Genomic DNA, 12,823 nt, shown 5'->3' with positions numbered 1-12,823 from the left:
TGCTGGGATTACAGGCATGAGCCACTGTGCCCAGCAGACATCTAACTCTTAACGATGTTGGTCTCAGAGGTGACTCCACAGTTCATCCCCAGCATGACACAGGGCTTTTGGTCGGTGACTTATTGTGAGAATGACCACCCAGCTAACCTGAAGGTCAAGTCTGGGGGGTGATCCCTACCACTGACCTACTTATTCCTGAAGCAGTTCTCCTCAATAACGTGTAGCCACTTCCACCAAGTTGCTCTTTTGCTTTGTTCTTTTCTCTTGGCTCTCCCTCATTCCTCCTATTCTTTTTATTCTGTCCATCTTTTTCCTTTTTTTTTTTTTTGTTGAGACAGAGTCTCGCTCTGTTACCCAGGCTGGAGTGCAGTGGCACAGTCACAGTTCACTGCAGCCTTAACCTCCTGGGCTCAAGTGATCCTCCTGCCTCAGCCTCCCAAGTAGTTGAGACTTCAGGCGTGTGCCACCATGCCGGGCTAGTTTTTTATTTTTTGTAGAGTCAGGGTCTCCCTATGTTGCCTAGGCTGGTCTTTCGTGGGGTCAAGCAATCCTCCCACCTCGTTCTCCCAAAGTGCTGAAATTACAGGCATGAGCTGCTGGGTCCAGCCCATTTTGTTTCTTTATCATTTATCCTCTCTTTTTTCTCTGTCTTTGTTCCTGTGCCCTGGGCTTGCTCTGAAGATGGTAGGAGCTGGGGAAGGGACTTAGGGAGATTAGCATTGACTGAGAAACTAAGGCTCAGAGAATATAAGTAGTAGTTATCCATGTTCACACAGTTGGATTGTAACAGAATAAGATTTGAGCCCAAATCTTAATTCCAAAGCTTGCACTTTTCACCAGGGCTAATTGTACACATACAGCCAAACTAGTTGTTCAAATGTGGAACTCCCTCTGTGCCTCTTAGTGGAAAGCTGCTACTTGAAGCCTCCTATGTGTCCACCACCACCAGCCAGGCCTCCCTTGCCCCTTCCCCAGGAACCCAAGGACCTGCTCATAAGCCAGCAACTAAAGGGTTAATGTCCAGCCCGGCAGAGGCATCAAGGACCCACCCAGCTCCAGCACCAAGGTTGGCTAGCAGATGTGTGTTGGTGCCCTTGAGGTTCCCCTGCTCTTAACCATACTGCTGTGTAGTATCAAGTGTCATGCTGAGTACTGCTTAACATCACTGGGGGAGTTCAGAATGAATGAGAAAATAACTTCACAGTTCATTAATGAAAATGCCATTTGAGATCAAATCAGAAACACTGGAAGCTTAGTTGAATTCATTGCCTCCCTTGATAAAGTACAGAATGAAGAAGGTTGCATCTGCGGACAAGGAGAAATTCTCTTTGTGTTCTCACCAAGGCTGAGGTGACTGGATGGAGTGTTTCCTTAGGCCCTGCTCAGTCCCCACGTTCACTTCCGGACCTATTCAAGACACCTACAAGAGAGCCCTTCTTCTAGGCCTTCAGCCTCTGGGGCCCTTGCTTAGAAGCTCTGCCACCCCTGCTTGTGCCCCTTCCTCCCACTGAGGATCCTCGGGCCTCAGAGGACCACAAGGCTGGTGTTAACTTTTAGAATGGTTTCTATTAACTTGAGCAAAAAAATGTATTTTCAGTAGAGCCTGAGGTCTTGAACATCATTTCTAATATCCTCTCTTTGAAAAAGGCTTTCTGTGTCTCAAAAAGTAACTCATAAATAAACTTTTCTTAAAGCTAGATAGTGATTTTTTTGTATTCTAAAAGGACTAAATGAGTATGTTTTACTCTTCCCCAGATTCTATTGATTCCTTCCTATTGCTTCATGTTTGATGATAAACCAACAGATGTGTTGTCTGTGCTGTTTTTTTCTCCTGCTTTAAAGCCATACTTTTCCTAATCTTTGGAGATTCCCCGTGTATTCATTAGGATAGGCTAGGTGGCTGTAACATAAAGACCTCCAAATGTCAGTGGCTTACCCAGTAGAAATTTATTTCTTACTTAAGTAGCTTTCCTGGGTGTGCAGCTTTCCTGGGTATGTGTGTGTGCAGATCGGGGGGTAGCTCACCTTCATAAACTCATTGGAGATCCAGACTGGCAGTTGCTTTGCCATTTTTTCATATGATGTCCAAGGTCTCTTGGGCATTGGCATCCCAGTTAGCCAGAAGAGGAAAGAGCCCAGAGGAGAACGTGTGGTAGATTTTTATGGGCAGGACCATGTCACATCATGATGACACACACCACTTCCTCTGCATCCACTGGCCAGAGCATAGTCAGTGGTCACACCTCACTGCACTATGGGAAGCTAGACTGTGGTCTAGCTGTGGTCCATGGAAGGTGGTAACCTCTACACCTTGTATTTTTCATAATTAAAAAAATTGTTTTTTACGTGATGTGAATAGAGATAGTGTCTTGCTATGTTGCCCAGGCTGGTCTTGAACTCCTGGGCTCAAGCAATTCTGCCTCGGCCTCCCAAAGTACTGGGATTACAAGGTGTGAGCCACCACACCTGGGCTATTTTTCATAACTTTCTTTTTTACATTTTTTCTTAGCTTTTTAGAGACTATCATAAAACATATTTTTCATAACTTTCAAATACATTGGGCAATTGCCATTGTAAATGTGCCCTCCTGAAGGGTGTACCTGGGGCCCTACCACTGCAGTTTTGTGCTCTTTTGTCTTAATTTCAAGAAGTAGCCTTGGTAACACAGCCACATGGAGAGGGATGTTGATTACCCCTCTGGATGAGGTAAGCGGGCTTAGCACATGGGGAAGTAAACCCAGGCTCTGCTTAGTGGACACCACCCTCTGTGAGTATTAACCGTGTGTGCAGTGGGAAAGGCCTCCCTTTGGGGCCCCCAGCTGACCACTGGCCCACTGTGTGACCTTGGGAAAGTCACCTTTCTCTCTGAATCTCAGGTTTCTTATCTAGATCAACTAGCTGATATCTAAGGTATTTTGCAGTTTTAAGAGGGCACAACTCTAAGAATGTGGGCCATGGGTCATCTTGCAGGATAATTACAAGCACAGAGTTTGATTTTACCACTTCTCCAGCCATTTAATCATTTTTTTAAAGATGGGGAAAAGGAAAGAAAAGAAAGCATCATGGCATTAAAGTGTTCATTGTTTCAATGCTATTTAGGAAGCAAAACAGATTTCTGTGGAGCTAGCCTAATTGAATGGTCAAACAACCCCGAAGTAATCAACCATGCTAAAATATACTTTTTTTAAAAAATGTATTTTATTTATTTATTTATTTATTTTGAGATGGAGTCTTGCTCTGTCGCCCAGGCTGGAGTGCAGTGGCGCCATCTCGGCACACTGCAACCTCCGCCTCCCAGATTCAAGTGATTCTCCTGCCTCAGCCTCCTGAATAGCTGGGATTGCTAAAATATACTTTTGATTTTTAGCAAGGGCTAACAAATGCCAGTTTAATATAACACATGGGTCCCATCATTTTGGATATTTTTAGTAGCCTGTTTACCTTGCTTTGTCATTGCACTTGACCCTTTTGGGGGTACAGTTTTTGGAGCATAATGCTCACCTAATGACTCTCATCCCCTCGAGGGAATTCTTTATTGTTGCTGTCGCTTCTAAAAATGATGCAGCTCCTGAGCGGCTATATATTATCAGTGAAACAAGTTTTCACTTCTAGGGAATAATAGTCAGAAACATAAAGGAAATATTTCGGCCAGGCACGGTGGCTCATTCCTGTAATCCTAGTGCTTTGGGAGGCTGAGGTGGGCAGGTCACTTGAGGTCAGGAGTTAGAGAAAACCCTGGCCAACATGGTGAAACCCTGTCTCTACTAAAAATACAAAAATTAGCCGGGCATGGTGGCGCACACCTGTAATCCCGATTACTTGGGAGACTGAGTCAGGATAATTGCTTGAACCCCAGAGGCAGAGGTTGCAGTGAGCCGAGATTGCACCACTGCACTCTAGCCTGGGTGACACAAGAGTGAGACTGTCTCAAACAAAAAAAAAAAAATAGGGGGAAGTGGGAGGAGAAAGGGTCTAAAATGTAATGACGCCCGCCTCCTTAGTCTGATGCAGCCTCAGTGTATTTCACGGTAGAATGATCTTGTCTTTGGGACTGGAAGCCTTCTGAAGTCCCTCTCCTGGTCTGTGCTTCAGTGGGCATGATCAACTTTCACCTGTCCTCCTTTTTCCAGGCTTCCAAAAGAGGACCACTCCTTCTGAGAGACACATTTTTCTTTGATCATGTTAATCCTACAGCCTGATTACCCACCCCTCCTCCTGCTGGTCTTAGAGTCCAGCAGACCAGGTGGTCTCTTTCTGTTAACTTTGCATATCTTTAAATCTAGTGGATTTTGCAGATTATCACTTGGGGGTATGTTTCCTGGATTGTAACCATGGGGTACTGATTGTAAAACATGCAATTGATTTAATAATAGCTTTTTCAAATGAGTAAGTAGTCACATGGGCTATTTGAGAAACAGGTTTCAAGTCATTGAGTCATTCAGGGGACCTTGCATTGTGGACCTCTAATGAATGTTAACTGACTGGCTGAATGAATAAATGAATGAGAGAAGGATAGAGATTTCTGATCTAGTAAAAGGATATCTTACATTAAGACAATGGAGGCCAGGCGAGGTGGCTCACACCTGTAATCCCAGCACTTAGGGAGGCCCAGATGGGTGGATTGCTTGAGCCCAGGAGTTCGAGACCAGCTTGCGTAACATAACGAAACCCCATCTCTACAAAAAATACAAAAATTAGCTGGGCATGGTGGTGCAAGCCTGTAATTCCAGCTACTCAGGATGCTGAGGTGGGAGGATTACCTGAGCCCTGGTGGTGGAGGTTGCAGTGAGCTGAGATTGCACCACCGTACTCAAGCTTGGGTGACACAGCAAGACCCTGTCTCAAGAAAAAAAAAAAAAGAAAAAAGAAGAAGAAGCAAAAAAGAAGTCGGGCACAGTGGCTTATGCCTGTAATCCCAGCACTTTGGTAGGCCAAGGCAGGTGGATCACCTGAGGTCAGGAGTTCGAGACCAGCCTGGTCAACATGGTGAAATCCCATCTCTACTAAAAATACAAAAATTAGCTGGGCATAATGGTGCATGCCTGTAATCCCAGCTACTTGTGAGGCTGAGGCCAGAGAATCGCTTGAACCCGGGAAGCAGTGGTTGCAGTGAGCCGAGATTACGCCATTGCACTCCAGCTTGGGCAACAAGAGTGAAACTCTGTCTCAAAAAAAAAAAAAAAAGACAATGGAGAAATGGTCCCAGAAAGGCTAAGATTTAAGTCCCATCCTGCCTCTTGGGCACTTTTTAATAAGATAATCTCTCTGGACCTCAGTCTCCTTTACTGAAAGTGGGTTTAACAGTTCCTTACCAGGCTTGATTGTTGGGAGGTAAAAAACCAGACACATAGTCTCCTTTAATGCAGTTCCTGACACATAGGCAATGCTAAGAATGTGGGAAATAATGAGAGAAAAGGGAATAGCAGCAAACTTTTTTTTTTTTTTTTTGAGGAGTCTTACTTTTTCACCCAGGCTGAAGTGCAGTGGCGCGATCTCGGCTCACTGCAACCTCCACTTTCTGTGTTCAAGTGATTCTTCTGCCTCAGCCTCCTGAGTAGCTGGGATTACAGGTGCCTGCCACCACGCCTGGGTAATTTTTTGTATTTTTAGTAGAAATGGGGTTTCACCATTTTGGCCAGGCTGGTCTTGAACTCCTGACCTCATAATCCACCTGCCTTGGCCTCCCAAAGTGCTGGGATTAGAGGCATGAGCCACCACGCCCAGCCTAGCAGCAACTTTTTAGTTATGGTGGTCAGCAGTCAAAGAGGACATAGATGGCTGCAACATACAAAATAGATGAAAACTTTGAATGTATGACTAGGCAGGAGAGGGTTGGGGAGGTCACCTCCTGGCTCCCCCCGGGCTGGCAAGTGACCAAAGGCTGGCACCGCCAGGAGCAGGGAGAGCCAAGGTGTCCTCATTCAATCCAAGGAATTGGTTGTATTGTGAGCTCTGGTTAGATTTTTTAAAAATGCACCTGGCAAGGTTGCTTTGAACTCTTGATCATCCAAGAGTGGTCAGAAAGTGCTGGGCCATGCACATGCTCATTCCTCAAACACCTGTGCCTTGGCAAAGTGGAGATAACCAAAAGTCTGAACTTCCATACTCTTGTGTTTTAAAATCAGAACCTTAGGCAGCACAGAAAGCATTTTAAGAGTTTTCTGCACTTTTCATGGAGTGGAGTTAGATTTTGCAGGTGATACCAGTGAAACCTTTAACTGTCAGTGACCCTGGCCATGTTAGGAAATTCCTGACAACTGTCAGACCTCTGTGGGTCAGAACTCAGCTTGGCTGTGTTTTGACAACACTGTTTTGCTGACCAGGCTGGTGTTTAACTATTGTGCCAGGGTCCGGATGGAAAAATAAGAGAGTAATGTCAAGAAAGTGAGTGCGTGGTTATGGGTGAGTGATTCTCAGACCTACTTGCTAATCTATCTAACAGCTATCTGGCTAGTGCAAGTAATTTGGCCAAAATTTAAAAAAAAGTAAACACTAGAAACTGCTTGTAATGTATAGATTTGAAGGAACACTGACTTATCTATTTCATTTGCAGTTTGTTGTGCTTGAGAGTCAAGGCTGGGGCATATTATGTGCTGCCAACAGGAATCAGAAGTTGAGAAATCAGGAACAAGTGTTCTTTCTACCCTCTAATAAAGGGCCTGACTTCGCAAAAACAACAATAATCCTATTTTTGCACCACCAAGAGTCTTCCCGATTTGGGTGGGACCTTCGAGGATGGTGGAGGGGATATTTCATGGAACTCAAAAAATGTTTGCTGAATCAAGATTTTCTCTACCCTGGTGTTGGTCACCCACAGGAACAAAGATAGAATCTTTTATATTTAAACAACACCTCAGTTTTTCTTCCTTAACAGTCTTATTTTTAAAAAATTGAGATAAGATCTCCAATGTTTGCTTCAGGCTTTCTCATTCGACATTATCTTGGACTTTGGGGCTTGAGGGAGAAAATGCAGCTTCTCTGTATAGCTTCTGAAATGATGCTTGCATACCCATGTCGCTTGATTCGTTATTGTAGAAATAACACCCACATTATGGGCCAGCCATATCGTATTCTGTGCTTGTCACCTGTAATTGAGAAACACAGCCTGGTTTCATGTTAGACTCACTTGAAAAATATTTATTAGGCTCTCTCCTTCTATTTGCCAGAAATAGAGGCAAAGGCTGCTTTTCCATATAATCCAAACTGACTTATATTCTATCTTGGTGAAGTAGCCTCTAAAGAAAAAACCATTACTGAGGGGCAAATGCTATCTATGTCATGGTAATATACCTTGTAATAGGGATAAAATAAAGGCTGGATCTGCCCTATTCACCACAATCACTAGCACAGTGCTTGGAACATAGGAGGGGCTTAGTCCATATTTCTTTCTTTTTTGAAACGGAGTCTCACTCTGTCACCCAGGCTGGAGTGCAGTGGCGCAATCTTGGCTCACTTCTACCTCCACCTCCCGGGTTCAAGTGATTCTTCTACCTCAGTCTCCCAAGTAACTGGGATTACAGGCGCCTGCCACCACGCCTGGCTCATTTTTTTTTTTTTTTTTTTTTGACGGAGTTTGACTCTCGACCAGGCTGGAGTGCTGTGGCGCAATCTCGGCCCCCTACAACCTCTGCCTCCCGAGTTCAAGCGATTCTCCTGCCTCAGCCTCCCAATTAGCTGGGACTACAGGCGCCCACCACCACACCTGGCTAATTTTTGTATTTTTAGTAGAGATGGGGTTTCACCATGTTGGCCAGGCTCGTCTTGAACTCCTGACCTCAGGTTATTTGCCCACCTCGGCCTCCCAAAGTGCTGGGATTACAAGCGTAAGCCACCATGTCTGGCCCGTTTTTTTTTTTTTTTTTTTTTTGTAGTTTTAATAGAGACAGAGTTTCAACATGTTGGCCAGGCTGGTCTTGAACTCCTGACCTTAAGTGATCCACCTGCCTCAGCCTCCTGAAGTGCTGGGATTACAGGTGTGAACCACCATGCCCAGCCTCAGTACATATTTTTTAGACATTTACTCATTCAATAAATGATTGAGTAAATGAATGTCTAAATGTTAAAAATCATAGAATTCGATATAGTTTAAGTTAAAGCAAATGACAGACCAAAAGTTCACAGGGAGGAAAAATGATTTCTGAGCCTGTGTTAATGAGATATCTGTATTTTAAGAGGAGAAATCCTAAATTTCAAATATCAACTTATACAAACTGTGAGTCACTTATTTCTCTGAGCTTCAGTTTTCTCCATCTGCAAAAAATGAGAATAATAATATCTGTTTTGAGCACAAAATGAAGCAACAGTGTAAAAAGGTTAGGTGCAAAACTCCACTATGGGAGCTTTGAGGAATTCAGGACGATGTAATTTACACTGAGATGTGCTTATAATCTGCTTGGGAAGACAAGATCTAACCAGAGTAAACATTAAAAAAGAATAAGAAAATTAAGCAACAATCCAAAACTATAAAGATAACAGGTCACTGAGCAACATATGATAAATTGCCAAATAGGATTGCCCAGGCAATAACAATTTCACAACTCAGAGGTGGGAGAAGGCCTTGTGTTTGTCTGCTGAGGAACCTCTGATTTTTTATTGTAGAATTTTAGACTCATGCATTCATTCACTCAACAATTTTTTTTTTTAAGACAGGGTTTTGCTCTTGTTGCCCAGGCTGGAGTGCAATGGTGCAACCTTGGCTCACTGCAACCTCCGCCTCCTGGGTTCAAGCGATTCTCCTGCTTCAGCATCCCGAGTAGCTGGGATTGCTGGCACCTGCCACCATGCCCAGCTAATTTTGGATTTTTGGTAGAGACGGGGTTTCACCATGTTGGCCAGGCTGGTCTTGAACTCCTGACCTCAGGTGATCCACCCACCTCGGCCTCCCAAAGTGCTGGGATTACAGACGTGAGCCACTGCGCCCAGCCAACTCAACAAATATTTATGGAGCTCCTAGGATGTGGCAGGTGCTGTGCTCCATGCTGGGGACACAGATGAGCAAATAGATATGGTACTGTCCTCAAGGAAATTACAGTCTGGTAGGAACAGCCAGTCAGTGAACAAAGAAAGCCAGGGGTATTTAATTAGAACCCACGATGAGTGCCCAAAGGGAAAGTGTACGCCAAGATGTGGGTGAGAATTAAAGGGTGGGACAGTCTACTTTGGGCATTGGGGAAGGCTTCCCTGAGGAATTGACATTTGAACCGAGATCTGAAGAATGGAGGTAACCCCAAGGACTTAGCCAAGTAAGCACACTGTGGGCCCAAATGATCAGCATCTTTTACTTCCACCAATAATGAATTTAGGGGAGAGAAAAGTTGAAGCATAAATTATAATTGCTCTGCATTCTGGACATTATGGAAAAATCAATTTTTTTTTTTTTTGAGATGGAGTCTCGCTCTGAAGCCCAGGCTGGAGTGCAGTGGCACAGTCTCGGCTCACTGCAAGCTCCGCCTCCCGGGTTCACGCCATTCTCCTGCCTCAGCCTCCCGAGTAGATGGGACTACAGGCGTCCGCCACTGTGCCCGGCTAATTTTTTGTATTTTTAGTAGAGATGGGGTTTCACCGTGGTCTCGATCTCCTGACCTCGTGATCCACCCGCCTCGGCCTCCCAAAGTGCTGGGATTACAGGTGTGAGCCACCGTGCCCGGCTGGAAAAATCAATTTTTAATGAGCATACACTTTCATATGTGCACAACTCCCCCCAACGTGCCCCCCAACACACATTCTCATGCTCACACCCCACCTTCAGCTCTTCATCCCACCTCATCATGTAAATGTATATATATATATTTTTTTGAGACAAGGTTTCTCTCTGTTGCTCAGGCTGGAGTGCAGTGGCACAAACTCAGCTCACTGCAACCTTTGCATCCTGGGCTCAGGTGATTCTCCCACCTCAGCCTCCCAAGTAGCTGGGATTACAGGCGTGCACCACTATACCCGGTGAATTTTTTTATTTTTTGTAGAGACAGGATTTCACCATATTGCCCAGGCTGGTCTGGAACTCCTGAGCTCAAGTGATCCTCCCGTCTCAGTCTCCCAAAGTGCTAGTATTACAAGCATGAGCCACTGTGTCTGGCCCTCATAGTATAATCTTAAAAAGAATGTATTAGGTTGGTGCAAAAGTAATTGCGGTTTTTGCCATTAAAAATAATAGCAAAAACTGCAATTACTTTATTTTTGAGACAGAGTCTCACTTTGTCACCCAGTCTGGAGTACAGTGGTGTGATCGTGATCCTCCTGCCTTAGCCTCCCAAAGTGCTGGGATTACAGGCGTGACCTACCGCACCCGACCCTCATAGTGTAATCTTAAAAAGAATGTATTAGGCTGGGTGCGGTGGCTCAGCCTGTAATCCCAGCACTTTGGGAGGCTGAGCGGGCAGATCACCTGAGGTCAGGAGATGGAGAACAGTCTGGCCAACATGGTGAAACACTGTCTCTACTAAAAATGCAAAAATCAGCCAGATGCAGTGGTGCGTGCCTGTAATCCCAGCTACTCAGGAGGCTGAGGCGTGAGAACCGCTTGAACCCAGGAGGCAGAGGTTGCAGTGAGCCGAGATCACGCCACTGCACTGCAGCCTGCACAACAGAGCCAGACTCTGTCTCAAAAAAAAAAAAAGATCTTTTCAGGTTTCTAGCAGGTTGGCCTCAATGTTTCCCAGAGGCTCCTGGGGAGGATGTTCAGGGAGGCAAAAGTTTTGATCTCCAAGCCTCTGAATGCCATTTTCCCAAAAGTGGCCATGACTTCTGGGAAGTCAGCTGTGCTGTGCCCTAACTCAGCTGCTGTCATCGCTGGTCCAAATCACCTTCACAGGTGACAGCACAAGGCCACCTTGGCCGTTCATCTTGCCAAATTCTATTTCTGGGACCCACATTAGAAAAACAGTTGAGGCAATCACTGACTTTCAGATCACATTCCCATCATTTATGAGAGAGGCAGGATGATGTGGCGGCCGCAGGCATAGCCTGCAGAATTAGGCTGCCTGATTGCAGTCCTAGCGTTGCCAGTTACTAGGTGTGTGATGTGGGCAAGTTACTTCTCTGCATTAATGTAAATGAGACATCCTTGTCGAAACCCATTGGGTCAGATGTGTTTTAGAATCCAGAACATTTCAGATTTTAGAAAGATAATATGTTGCACGTACCCTGTGTGTTGCTTAATACCACTCATCTCGGGCAGTATTCCTTGATCACACTCATCACTGTTTCTTCAGCAGAGCGAATGGACACTCAGACGTACTGGAAGAAATGAAGTCTGTAGAGAGTCTCATTAGAAACTAGAAAGTCAGGGGCTGGGTGTGGTGACTCACACCTGTAATCCCAGCAGTTTTGGAGGCTGAGATGGACGGATTACTTGAGGCCAGGAGTTTGAGACCAGCTGGGCAACATGGCAAAATCCCGTCTCTATTAAAAATATAAAAATTAAGCCGGGTGCGGTGGCTCACGCCTGTAATCCCTTTGGGAGTCTGAGGTGGGTGGATTGCCTGAGTTCAGGAGTTCGAAGCCAGCCTGGCCAACATAGTGAAACCCCATCTCTAGTAAAACTACAAAAAATTAACTGGGCATGGTGACGGGCGCTTGTAATCCCAGCTACTGGGAAGGCTGAGGCAGGAGAACTGCTTGAACCCAGGAGGTAGAGGTTGCAGTGAGCTGAGATCGCGCCATTGCACTCCAGCCTGGGCAACAAGAGGGAAACTAAGTCTCAAAAACAAAACAAAAAACCAAAAATTAGCTGAGTGTTGTGGTGCGTGCCTGCAGTCCCAGCTACTCAGGAAGCCGAGGCAGGAGAATCACTTGAACCCGGGAGGTGGAGGTTGCAGCAAGCCGAGATCACGCCACTGCCCTTAAGCCTGGGAGATTCTTTTAAAAAAAAAAGGAAGAAAGGGAGGGAGGGAGGGAAAGAAAGGAGAGAGAGATGGGGGGAAGGGGGGAAGGGGGGAAGGAACTAGAGAGTCGGATTTTGCTGCTAAATTATTTCTTTAAAATTGTTTTTCTTCCTCTAGAGCAATCAGAAAGAATGCTGAATTATTTCTAAAAATTACTTGGTTTTTCAGAGTTGTAGTGCCTTTTACAGGTGAGATGTACATCTTGGAAAGAATTCAATGAGATCATATATATAAAGTGCTGAGAACAGAAGGCACCATGCGAGTGTGAGCTTTCATTAAGTAAATAAACTTACTTGTTATGATGAAGCCACTGGAGACTTCATTCGTGACACCGTGGCCAGCCCACCAGCTTTTCTCTTTTTTTTTTTGAAGTTTGCTTTGCATATCCCACTTTTTTCCGAGGTATTTTCCATGCTGGGCTATTTGACTTATGTTAGAAGCAAAGCAGCCCCTAGATGTTATTATTGTGCCTGGTATGTTGTCAAACTGCACTTTAAAAGGACAGAGGACAGGAAGTAAATGACGCATGACTCAAGTGACTGGAAATGGTTCTCGGATAGGAAGTTATCATTGGGACAGTAATGAGAGGAAGTACAGTTCAGTTGAATGAGCACTTAGAGAGCTTTCGTTCCCTGGGCGCAATTCCACTGAGTGCATTCTTTGCACCAGGCACCGTGCTGGGTCCTGGGGTTGCAGAGATGAATACGGGACTGTGCATCCTTTAAGTGGTCCTGCGTCTCCTGATGTTCACCATTTCTATGTGAGCTTGGAGAAACCAGGTAACCTCTCTGCACTTGTGTACTCGGTTTCAGGACTAGAGGGCTGGCTGGCTCATCTTACAACGAAGGCCCTATTTTACCTTCAAATGTCTCTGATTGCAAAGAACTTCTTAGCAGAGGTTGCTGGCCAACCACTGTTCAACACTCTGAATTCAAGTAAAG

General features: G+C 45.1%; 1 long non-coding RNA gene across 1 annotated transcript; it reads right to left on the bottom strand.

The window, feature by feature from the left end:
- Nucleotides 1-6,857: 6,857 nt before the first annotated feature.
- On the bottom strand, nucleotides 6,858-12,389 carry LOC129058953 (uncharacterized). The gene is made up of 2 exons (XR_008524446.2): nucleotides 12,176-12,389; nucleotides 6,858-7,085 (listed from the first exon to the last, which is right to left on the bottom strand). It is a non-coding gene; the product is annotated as an uncharacterized LOC129058953 (long non-coding RNA).
- Nucleotides 12,390-12,823: the final 434 nt, after the last annotated feature.

This window comes from Pongo abelii, chromosome 3 (assembly GCF_028885655.2).
Source record: "Pongo abelii isolate AG06213 chromosome 3, NHGRI_mPonAbe1-v2.0_pri, whole genome shotgun sequence".
NCBI lineage: Eukaryota > Metazoa > Chordata > Mammalia > Primates > Hominidae > Pongo > Pongo abelii.
This window is presented reverse-complemented; position numbering and strand designations above follow the sequence as displayed.